The sequence below is a fragment of the Theropithecus gelada genome, chromosome 6, assembly GCF_003255815.1.
Source record: "Theropithecus gelada isolate Dixy chromosome 6, Tgel_1.0, whole genome shotgun sequence".
Taxonomy (NCBI): Eukaryota; Metazoa; Chordata; class Mammalia; order Primates; family Cercopithecidae; genus Theropithecus; species Theropithecus gelada.
In genome coordinates this window covers 176,969,261-176,980,067 of record NC_037673.1, presented here as the reverse complement: position 1 = coordinate 176,980,067, position 10,807 = coordinate 176,969,261, and positions in this window count along the sequence as shown.

Sequence of the window (10,807 nt, the reverse complement as noted above, 5' to 3'; positions counted from 1 at the left end):
GAAATGCAAATTCAAATAACAATGAGATACAATTTTATATTCATCAGATTAGCAAACATTTAAAAGTTGTAAAAAGTAAAAACAGGAAACAAAACGAACTCCAGCAATTTGGAATATTTTTCAGTGTTGGATCCCATCCCCCCGACCCAGGACTTCACTCTGATAAATAATCTAGGGAAACCTCTGCACACAGGTTGCATAAACCTGTTCATGGGTGCAGTGTTTGAAGTGGTTTGTTCTTCAAAAATGATGATTAAATGGTGGTATGTTCATGCCATGAAATTATATGCAGCAATTAAAATTAATGAACTCCTCAAACCCTTTGCCTCAGTGCAGAACCATCTCCAGAGGCCAGTGATGGTCACTTTTGCTTATGGCTCATTTCTTTGCTATCTACTATCTCATTTCTTGCATTGTCATCCACTTTTATTAGAGTATGTGGGTTTTGCACTCAGAACAAAGGAATTTTGTTTTAATTATGGCTTGTCCACTCTGTTAATTTTTTGGTCACGGACAACTAATTAAATTATTCTGTGGTTTTGGCCTTAAACTATCCATAGGGTCCGGGCGCGGTGGCTCACGCCTGTAATCCCAGAACTTTGGGAGGCCGAGGTAGGTGGATCACGAGGTCAGGAGTTTGATCCCATCCTGGCTCACACAGTGAAACTCCGCCTCTACTAAAAATACAAAAAATTAGCTGGGTGTGGTGGTGGGCACCTGTAGTCCCAGTTACTCAGGAGGTTGAGGCAGGAGAATGACTTGAATCCAGGGGGCAGAGCTTGCAGTGAGCCAAGATCGCACCACTGCACTCCAGCCTGGGTAACAGAGCGAGACTCCATCTCAAAAAAAAAAATAAAAATAAAAATAAAAAAAGAGAGAGAGAGAGATTTGAAGAGCTACTATGTGGAAGATGGAATTTAACTTTACTTGTGATCCCAAAGGTAAGAATAAAGACGGACACATTGAAGCCTGTTGGAGACTGAATTTGGCTGAGCGTAAGAAGAATGTACAATGGTGAGGAAGTTGACCAGGAGACAGCGATCTCCCCTTCCCCAAGGCTTTCAACAGGAGCTGAGTGGCCATGCTTGGGTACCGGTGCAGAGAACTTCTGTGAATCAGGTAAGGACTTCAAAAGTTGCTTCCAAATCAAATATCCTATCCTGGATTGTCCAACCTTTTCCCCCTGTCCTCTTCTGAAGAACCCAGTGATGCACATCCCAATGCCTACAGGACAGGGAGGTCCCAATGCCTACAGGACAGGGAGGTAATGTGCAAATAGGGGCTGGCTTGGTGAAAAGAATGCATGTTCCTTCTGGAGGAGGGTCAGCTGCTCAGTTCCCACTGATTTATTTATTTACTTATTTTTTCAAGGCAAGGTCTTCCTCTGTCACCCAGGCTGGAGTGCAGTGATGCAATCATGGCTTATCACAGCCACAACCTTCCAGGCTCAAGCCTCAGTCTCTCAAGTAGCTGGGACCAGAGGCATGTGCCACCACCCCTGGCTAATCTTTTATTTGAGACAGAGTCTCCCTGTGTTTCCCAGGCTCATCTTGACCTCCTGGGCTCAAGCCATCCTTGCATCTCAGCCTCCCAAAGTGCTAGGATTACAGGTGTGAGCCACCATGCCTGCCCTCATCCCACCCCCACCCCACCACTGATTTTATTTGAAAGAATGTTGACATATATTTTGAACTTTCAGAAAATATAAAAATTTAGATTTTCACCTGAATCCTACTGATATTAACCTATCAGCAAAATTTTAGTACAAATCAGTCATTATGTTGCCCAAATACCTTAACAGGTGGCAACCAGTTTGTGAGCTCTGTATACCAAGTCAGATTATTTCTTTTTCCTGGTTCTTCTTCAGCTTTACAGAGCAGTGACATCATCTATAGAAAATGGTAATCTTTTTTAGCTTTTAGAAGTGTGTGGTTAGCCTCTTTATTTTTATTAAAATATTTTATTTTATTTTCCTTGGAATTACAGCCATCAATATGTGCACACAAAACTCATACACAAATATTTCATAACAGCATCATTCATATGAAATAGGAAAAAGGTGTAAACAGATCAAATGATCATCAACAGATGAATGGATGAGAAAATGTGTCATATTCACACAATGGAATATTAGCCATAAAAAAGAATGATAAATGATCCATGCTGCTACATAGATGAAGTTTCATTATTAAGGAAAACCAGCTGGACACAAAAGACCACATGTTGTAAGAGTCCATATATGAAATGTCTGGAAAGGCAAGTCTATCAAGACAAAAAATATATTTCTGCTTGCCTGGAGTTGAGGGTGAGAATGAGGAGTGATTGCAAATGGGCATGAATTATTTTGGGGGGTAATGGATATTCTAAAATTATGGATGCACAAAGCTGTGAATATATTAAAAGCCATTGAGTTGTACATGTTAAGCGTGTGTATTGTATGATATGTGAATTACATCTCAATAAATCTGTTCAAATAAATATATGCTAATTATAACAAATGAAACCCGGTTGTTGTGTGAAGAGAAAGTTCTTAGTCTTCCCACCTCCTTCCCATATTCAACACCCCTCAACCAATAAGCAGCATTGCCATGATCAGTTTGGGGTGAATCTGTCCCTCCTTTTCTTTATCTTGTGTAACCACACATATGCACCTATGCAGATTTTCCCCACTGTTCATTTTTTGTAACAGAAATAGGGCAACACTACGCAAATTACTGGGAACCTGCTTTGCTCATTGACCTCTGGCTTTGGAGTGTGACCTTGGCACTGCGTAGCTGTCTGTCTGTGCGAAACGTACTGAAACCTCTGTGCCTCAGTGCCTCTTCTGTAGAATAGAAATGAAAATGGTAACTACCACACAAGGTTACTGCAAAGATTAGTTGGGTTAAGATGTACAGAATTCTCAGACTAGTGCCCAGCACATAGTAAGTGTGATGTAAGTTTTAATTACTACTTTTCTTTAATGGACCAGTTAATCTTTTTTTGTTTGCATCCTTTTGGAAAGCAACATTTTCTTTCAAGATTGTACATGGTATTTGGTGGCATTTGCATTAATTGTATGTAAAGTAAGACCCAGTAAGATGATAGTGTCTTAAATATTTTTAGTGTTTTCCTTAACGGTGGCATGCTTTCTGAGTGAAGGACGAGACTATTGTACTCACCACCTTGATGCAATTATTTTAGGTGGTATCTGTCGCCTGTTAGACTGTAATTTTCTTTGGAGTCAGAGATTTTATTTTTTTCATTTGTTTCAAGCAAAAGGAAGGCACTCAACAAAGTTTGTGTTCCAGTAACACTAACTAGCATTGCGTGAACATCTACCATCTGCCAAGCACTTCACATACATTGTGTCCTAAATCTACAAAACAGTACCACAGGATAAGCCATAATAATGTCATTTTACTGAAGGGAAACGAAGGTGCAAGCATGTCAAGAAAGCTCTTCAAGGTCACAAAGCTAGTAATGGCAGAGCTGTTTCCTCTGTACTATATTATGACCCCTTAAGTGGATATGAATCATCTTAAATGTTTCTTGTTTTATTTCCTGTGATATGTAGAGCACGGCTCATTGCTCAGTAGATAATTTTTGAACGAATTGATAAACACATGTATTTTCTTTTTAAATGTATTGTGAATAAAAACAGAGTATAAAGAAATAAATGTTAATACATGAAGTATACTATGTTTGAGAACGATGTAAAACATCTAACTTGTCTTCAAGGAAATTAATACTGAGTTGAGTCAATGAGACATATAAATGGGGATATGTGAGCATTATATGAGGAGCTCAGGGAAGGGAGAGACTTGAGGTGGTGAATATGGTAAAAGCTCCAAGACAGACGAGTCATTTAGTCTGATTGGTGAAGGACTGGTAGGATTTGGGTGAAAGCAGAAGTGTGCAGAATGCCAGGATGCAGTCACATGCACCGAGGGAAGAGTTGTGTCCCGAGGACACTGAATAGATTCACTCGATTTAGGCAGAGTACGGGGAATAGAGAGAATTGAGGGCTCAACGTGAACCTTCGTTTTTCAGTCAGTTGATTTTAATTGCCACATTGGGGCCCGGAGGTCTCCAAGGTCATACCTGGTAAACAATTTTCCCCTGACTCCTCTTAAGGAGGCCTTGGCAATGCTCCTGAGGCAGGATTGCTGCTGCGCCCAAGGGTCAGGAGGTGGTTTGATAAGACACCAGTTCCTCCGGGCTGAGTCGGTTAGGGTGAGTGAGTGCAGGTGCCTGGGGGAGAACGCTCCTGCCTGCTGGGCAATGGGCCTTGGGCAGTTTGGCCCTGCCCAGGGAGGGAGCCTCTGTAACCATCGCTTGTCCAGGACAGGAGCCCTGGGTAAGTACTGACTGGATGGGCTACTCTGACTTCATAGCTAAACATCCGGAAAACCAGAAATGTTTCATTAGGCAATTAGTACGGGGTTCTTTTGTGTGGGATCCCCAGTTTGAGGAAGTAGAGCTATTAAATTCATGCAAGAACATATTTTATCACTGCTGGAGTCTTTCTCTGCCACTTACTCACCCATCCACTCACTCAACTGAATACAGCATGTCAAAAAAATGCTTTTTTTCTCTCCAACTGCATAAACTTAGGGAAATAAGTTTATTTATGTAAAGTGTGAAGCTTAAAATCATTTTGAAGTTTCTTCTAAATCTCGAATTCTATGATGCCAGGGCTCTAATACGCAAAGTAAATTATAGGCCTCAGTGCCAGGAGACAGAGAATAGAGCAATGGTCAGAGCTGCGGAAGGTACATTCAGGAAGACTCTTTGAAGAACTAGATGACGGAAGGGAATCGATCCTATTTGGAGACAATGTTCTGTGTGGGAGTCAGAGTTAAAACAGGCCACTTGTTAATTCAGTCTTTGTTAATTAAGCTTACTGAACTCAAACCGTAGTTTTCTGGTCTTATACTGCAAAATGTGGGTTATTATTAAGTGTTTTACAGAAGCGTCTTAAAGATCACCCTAAAGCCGCATAGGGTATGATGAGATATTATGTGATTCCTCGAGTGAGAGGAACAGGGTCAGGTGTGTCTGCAGAAGAGAAGGATGTGATGGAGGATGGGGGGAAGGATGCTTTGGTGCCTAGTAAGTTTTGATAGTGGGTTTAATCTTCCAAAAACTAATAAGAGAGCTACACATGCAGGTATAATAAAAGGGTGAAATTAGATTCAGATTGAAGGATGAATGTTCTACCAACAAAGATGTTTCAGAGGGAGTCTGTAGAACCCCCTGCTTCCCTCACACAGAGGATGAAATTTTCTGGCTTGAATGTGGCTCTATTGCAGTCAGACAATATCATTACATTAGTAGACTGGCATGAAGAATATAGTACTACTACAGGCTGTTGAAAATAATTTAAACATGATTCCTGATTTCAATAAGTGTCTTATTTTTAGAGGTCATGCATAGACACACAGATGTACACACAGACACAGACACACAGAGATGAGCACAGACCAGGCATAGTGGCTCATCCCATTGCTTTGGGAGGCTGAGGCAGCAGGACTGCTTGACCCCAGGAGTTCAAGACCCGTTTGGGCAACACAGGGAGACCCAGTCTCTACAAAAAATACAAAAAATTACCCAGGCCTGGTGGTGCATGCCTGTAGACCCAGCTTACTCAGGGGGCTGAGGTGGGAGGATCACTAGTGCCACTGCACTCCAGCCTGGATGACAAAGCGAGACCCTGTCTCAAAAACAAAAAAAACAAAACTGCAAAACACGAAACCCAGAGAGGTGAGCACAACCATTGATCTTTGTAATGCAGAAATTCAACCGTATCAAATATGCACATGAAATGCAAGAATGCTTTATGCGTGCCAAGGGGATAAAAATAGGGATTAAATTTTAAACAGATAATTTAAGATTAGAAAAATATCAGGGTTGGATGGGATGCTCAAAACCACCTAACAAATCTTCCAGTTAATGCAGGAACGTTTTCACATCATCCTGAAAAGTCAACTTTCACCCTCTGAATGAGCAGGAAGCTTTCCAGTGACGGGAATATCACTGGAAAAATATTTCCAGGCAGTCTATTTTTAGACTGCTTCATTTTATTCAAGTTTTTTTTTTTAATTTAATATCGAGCCACAATCTGCTCTCTTGTAAGTTTCGCCTGTTGGCTCTAGTTTTGACCTTTGTAGGAAGAACAATGCAAGTTCATCACATTCTCCACGTGAGATCTTTCAGCTTGCATACAGGCCATCAATCAGGCTTGCCTTTCAGATTTCTGTTTTCTGATCTAAAAACTCAATTAAAATGCCTAATTTGATAAATATGCTATTCTTAATTACCCTGAATTGAGCATTATGTATTGTATACATCTAAATATCTCTGTACCTCATATATATGTACAATTATTATGTGTCAATTAAAAATGACATATAAAACACCTCTTTCTCATGCAGGATGTTTTCAGATGCCTTATTGCTTTTTATTGTCCTTTGATCCTATGATTTTGTCAAAGTTTTAATCCAAGTCTAGTGCCAAGAACGTGCAAAATACTCAAAATTCTGTCTGACCAGTGCAAAGTGTGGGCAACGTATGTATTTTTTAAAATGGGAGGCTGTGCAGGGACCATCTGTGAACACCGAGGGAAGGCAGAGATGAAAATGAGTCAGTAGGGACCACTTACGTCAGCCTAATGTCGTTTCCTTTCTTTGCTGAAATGACAGATTTGGGAAATAGGAAAGGATATGGACGTGTTGAAGCTATCGCCTTCATTTGAGGAATATGGAACTCAGCAAAGCTTGCATAGCATGGTCGTTCCCGTCAATATTTGGAGGACTGTCCGTGGGATGGGGGTTTGTGCTTATTCTGGGTGCTCCCCGATGAGACCCTCCCCACTTCTCCGCGACACGCCTGCGACCCTCCACGGAAGGCTGAATGCCGCCCGATATCCAAGCTGGTTTGATCAGGACTTGCCTTGTGGTCAAACTCTCCTGGGTTATGAGACATGGGACTAGGAATATGTCTGAAGCCCAACATGGGTTTCACGTGATTCTTTCAGCATCTGCTGCTGAAAGAGAAACAGAGCTCCCGGGGAGTTTGTAAGAAGAGCTTTTGTTTTCGTGATTACCAGATACAGGTATGAAGCAGACCCCAGCAACTGGGCCCAGAGGGAGGATACAGAAAAACTCTGCGAGGGATTGGGGTGTCTCAGAACCGCAGCAACTGGTCCCTGAGTGCAGACCTGCGGCGCGTGCAGGGAGGGCAGGCCGAACCATGAGGAACTAGGGAGTCACTAGCCTCAGGGAGCACGAGGTTTAATGCAGCGTTTCAGGTTGGCGTGGCATGGATGCTACGGTTCTACAGATCAGCCTGTTCTCAGCAGGACCCAGGGAGTTAGGAAGCAGGACATTTCCTCCAAAGAAGGTACTCACAAGCGGCAGGCAAGTCCCAAGGCCTTGGTTAGGCAGAAGAAAACCAATAGGATGGAGCGGAGATAGAAAAAGGTTTAACCTAGACACTGCGTGCACACTGGGACTCTCTCCTGATGCACCAGATTCCAGATAAAAGGCACCAGACCCCAGGGAAGCAGGACGACCTCCACATCCCGCTTTCCAAATACGACTGGCACTGCAGCGAGATGCCATGCGTTTCTAAGGACCTGCCAAAGAGCTGGTGCAGGTGAGTGCCTGCATGCGCCAGGGACTTAATGATCAAGCACTTTCATGTGCCAGTCGTTGTTCTAGGCACTGAAATTGCAACTGTGAACAAGACAGTCCCAGCTCTGCTCTCTGCGGGCTCTAGGGTGGTGGGATAGGGAAACAACTCAATCAGAAATTAAGGTGAACATGGTAAATTGTATATGGGAAAGTACAATGCACCATAGGGTCATAGAGGAAGGACTCACCTCAGGCAAGAGAAGTCAGAGAATACCTCTTAGAGGAGACTTTCTTAACCTTAGCCCAGTCGACATGTTTGGGCCACAGATAATTCTGTGTGTGTCATCAAGGTGGGAGGGCGTCCTGTGCGTTGTGGGATGTTCAGCAGCACTCCTGGCCTCAAAGCACCGAATGCCAGTCGGATCCGTGAAAAATGTCTACAGACATTGCCAAATGTCCCCTAAGGGGTAAAATTGTCCCGGGTTGAGAGCTGCTGCTTCAGGTAAAGCGACCTGGAAGCTGTGGCTTGAATCAAGTGGGAGGTAGAGGCTGATGACCAGTTTTCTGGTTTTGTAAACTGTAGAGTTTGCTGGCGCCCTTCCCCTGGCACACAGGGAGCGAGGCAGTTTCTTGGGGGAGGGTGATGAGTTCGGTATTGGACATGCTGAGTTTCTGGTTCCCAGGACTCATCCAAGAGGAGATGATCAGCAAGAAGGTGGAGTTTTCACAGGCAGGTTTTGTTTTTAACAGGCAGGTGCGGTGAGGCCAGCAGATTGGGAGATGAGTGGCACTTAAAAGGTGGTTTGTTACTCACAGTTCCCGAAAGGAGGGGGCATGACGGGCTATGCAGGGCCATATGGTGAAGCACACAGTTAGGAGGCAGAGGAGCGAGGAAGCCATGGACGAGAGCCTTTGCTGTGGTTCCTCTAGAAGGAACTGGTGAGGCAGGTGACGCCGGCCTCTGATGGCCTGGTGGAATAACCTCAGCACACTCTGGGATATAAAGGCTGTCCCTTCCTGTCTGGTTCTCGGCCCTGTGGTGATTAGCACAGGTGGACAGTGGCCCACAGTGTGAGAGCCCAGTAAAGACACTGTGAATTTTTGGCTGGGGTGTGGGTCTGGTTGATCGGTTTGCATATGAGAGCTGTGCTTTCAGGCTAGCACTAGCCCTAGGAATTGCCAGTTCTGGGAGGGGCATCCTTCTGGGGTCAGCAAAGCCTCAAAATATCAGAGCATCAGAAATACAGAAAATTAAAAGGCATACAGATGAACTATAGTAAATAAAAAGGTTAATACAGATGAACTATAGAAGTCCGAAGTTCAGGAGACAGATTAGAGGTAAAGAGACACATTCGGGTGTTAGCAACACAGTGACTCTGTGATTCAAGCTCTGGGGAGGATGGCATTTCCAGGAAGAATCTGTAGAATGCTAAGAGAAGAGGGTCTGGGATGCAACCCAGAGAAGGAACCCAAACATGTAAGAGATGCACGGAGAAGGAGGAAGACATCGGGGAGGGAAGGGAAGAGGTTTTTTGTAGAAAGCAGCAGCAGTCAATACCTAAAATGCTAGGACAAAGATGAGACCTGAAACGTCCACTGTGTTTTCCTATAAAATGTGATGAGGACAACATCCTTATAGCAGTGGGCTGAATAGTGAGTGTGAGGGGAGGTCTCTGAAACTTCAGCACAGGTAACTCTTTCAATACACTTGTCTCTGAAGGGGAGGAAAGAGATGGGGCAGTAACAAAAGGGGGAATGGGGTGAAAGGAGATGTTTTTAATTGGAAAGGTTTGACCATGGATCATTTCTCTTGAGCAAGAGCCACGAAAGAGGGAAAAGTTAAAGGTGTACTGGCAAAACTGAATTATTCTTTTAAGCAGAATTTATTAATCTGATTTTAGTCATACAGACTCTAGAAAATTGCATGCTTCCGGAATTCGGTACATGGGATGGATAGATAATGAGTTAAGGATATTAGCAAGGCAATGTTTGGCATGATGGATTGGGGGATACAAGTACAAGGCACATAAAGATGGAAGCAGGCGGCTGACAGAAATAAAGGGGCACCAGAGCACGGATGAGGAAATGGGGGCAGGGGCTTCCCTACGCAAGCTCTTGGTTTGAGATTCTGAACAGGGGATCATCAGATGGTACAAGGGGCTGTAAGGAAATGACCTTTATGTGTCTTTCCAAACTGGAGCAGTGAGGTCTTTTATTATGATTTGTATCTAGTCTGAGCCTGCATTTGGTAAAATTCAGCAGTCAGTGTGCACTGTAGAAATGGGCACTGTGTTTTGTTTTTAGTCAGTGTCCTCCCACATAATCTTTGTCTTCTATATCTTTAATGAATGGCTGTCAAGTTTGCAGTTTTGGTCTCTTCCATTCTATCCAACTGAGGTTTTGAAGCTAAGTTCAGTTTCCCAGTTTCATGCTATCTTAATATCTTACCTACTATGGTGGCTGTTGCTTTAAGGATTCTTGTTTCATTGTAATGAAATCCTTTTGGATTACTGTCCTATCATTTATCATGTTAATTGTATTTCTAAGCTTTTGTTCAATTGGAAATATACTAAAAGTATCTATATGTCACTGTAAAACTCATTGATAAAAATATAGATCAGGAATGGCTGAAAACTTTGTGCTGCTAAACAAGAAGGAGGCCAGGCGCGGTGGCTCATGCCTGTAATCCCAGCACTTTGGGAGGCCGAGATGGGTGGATCAGGAGGTCAGGAGATCAAGGCCATCCTGGCTAATATGGTGAAACTCCATCTCTACTAAAAATACAAAAAATTAGCCGGGTGTGGTGGTGGGTGCCTGTAGTCCCAGCTACTTGGGAGGCTGAGGTAGGAGAATGGTGTGAACCCAGGAGGCGGAGCTTGCAGTGAGCCAAGATCACGCCACTGCACTCCAGCCTGGGCAACAGAGCGAGACTCCGTCTCAAAAAACAAAACAAAACAAAAAAACAAGAAGCATTGCCAATGTGTTAACGTCTTCATGTTGCCTGGGAAACAAATCTTTCTGGAACATTCATGTGCGTTGAAGATGGTGCCAGCCTTAGGAATGTGTTCGTTAATTCACTCAATAATATTTGCTGAGACATTTTATTCACCAGGCTGTGCACTGGAAGATGAGGATACAATGGTAAGTAGAAGAGTCAGTTGCGTGGAACTTAAAGATTACTGATACAGACA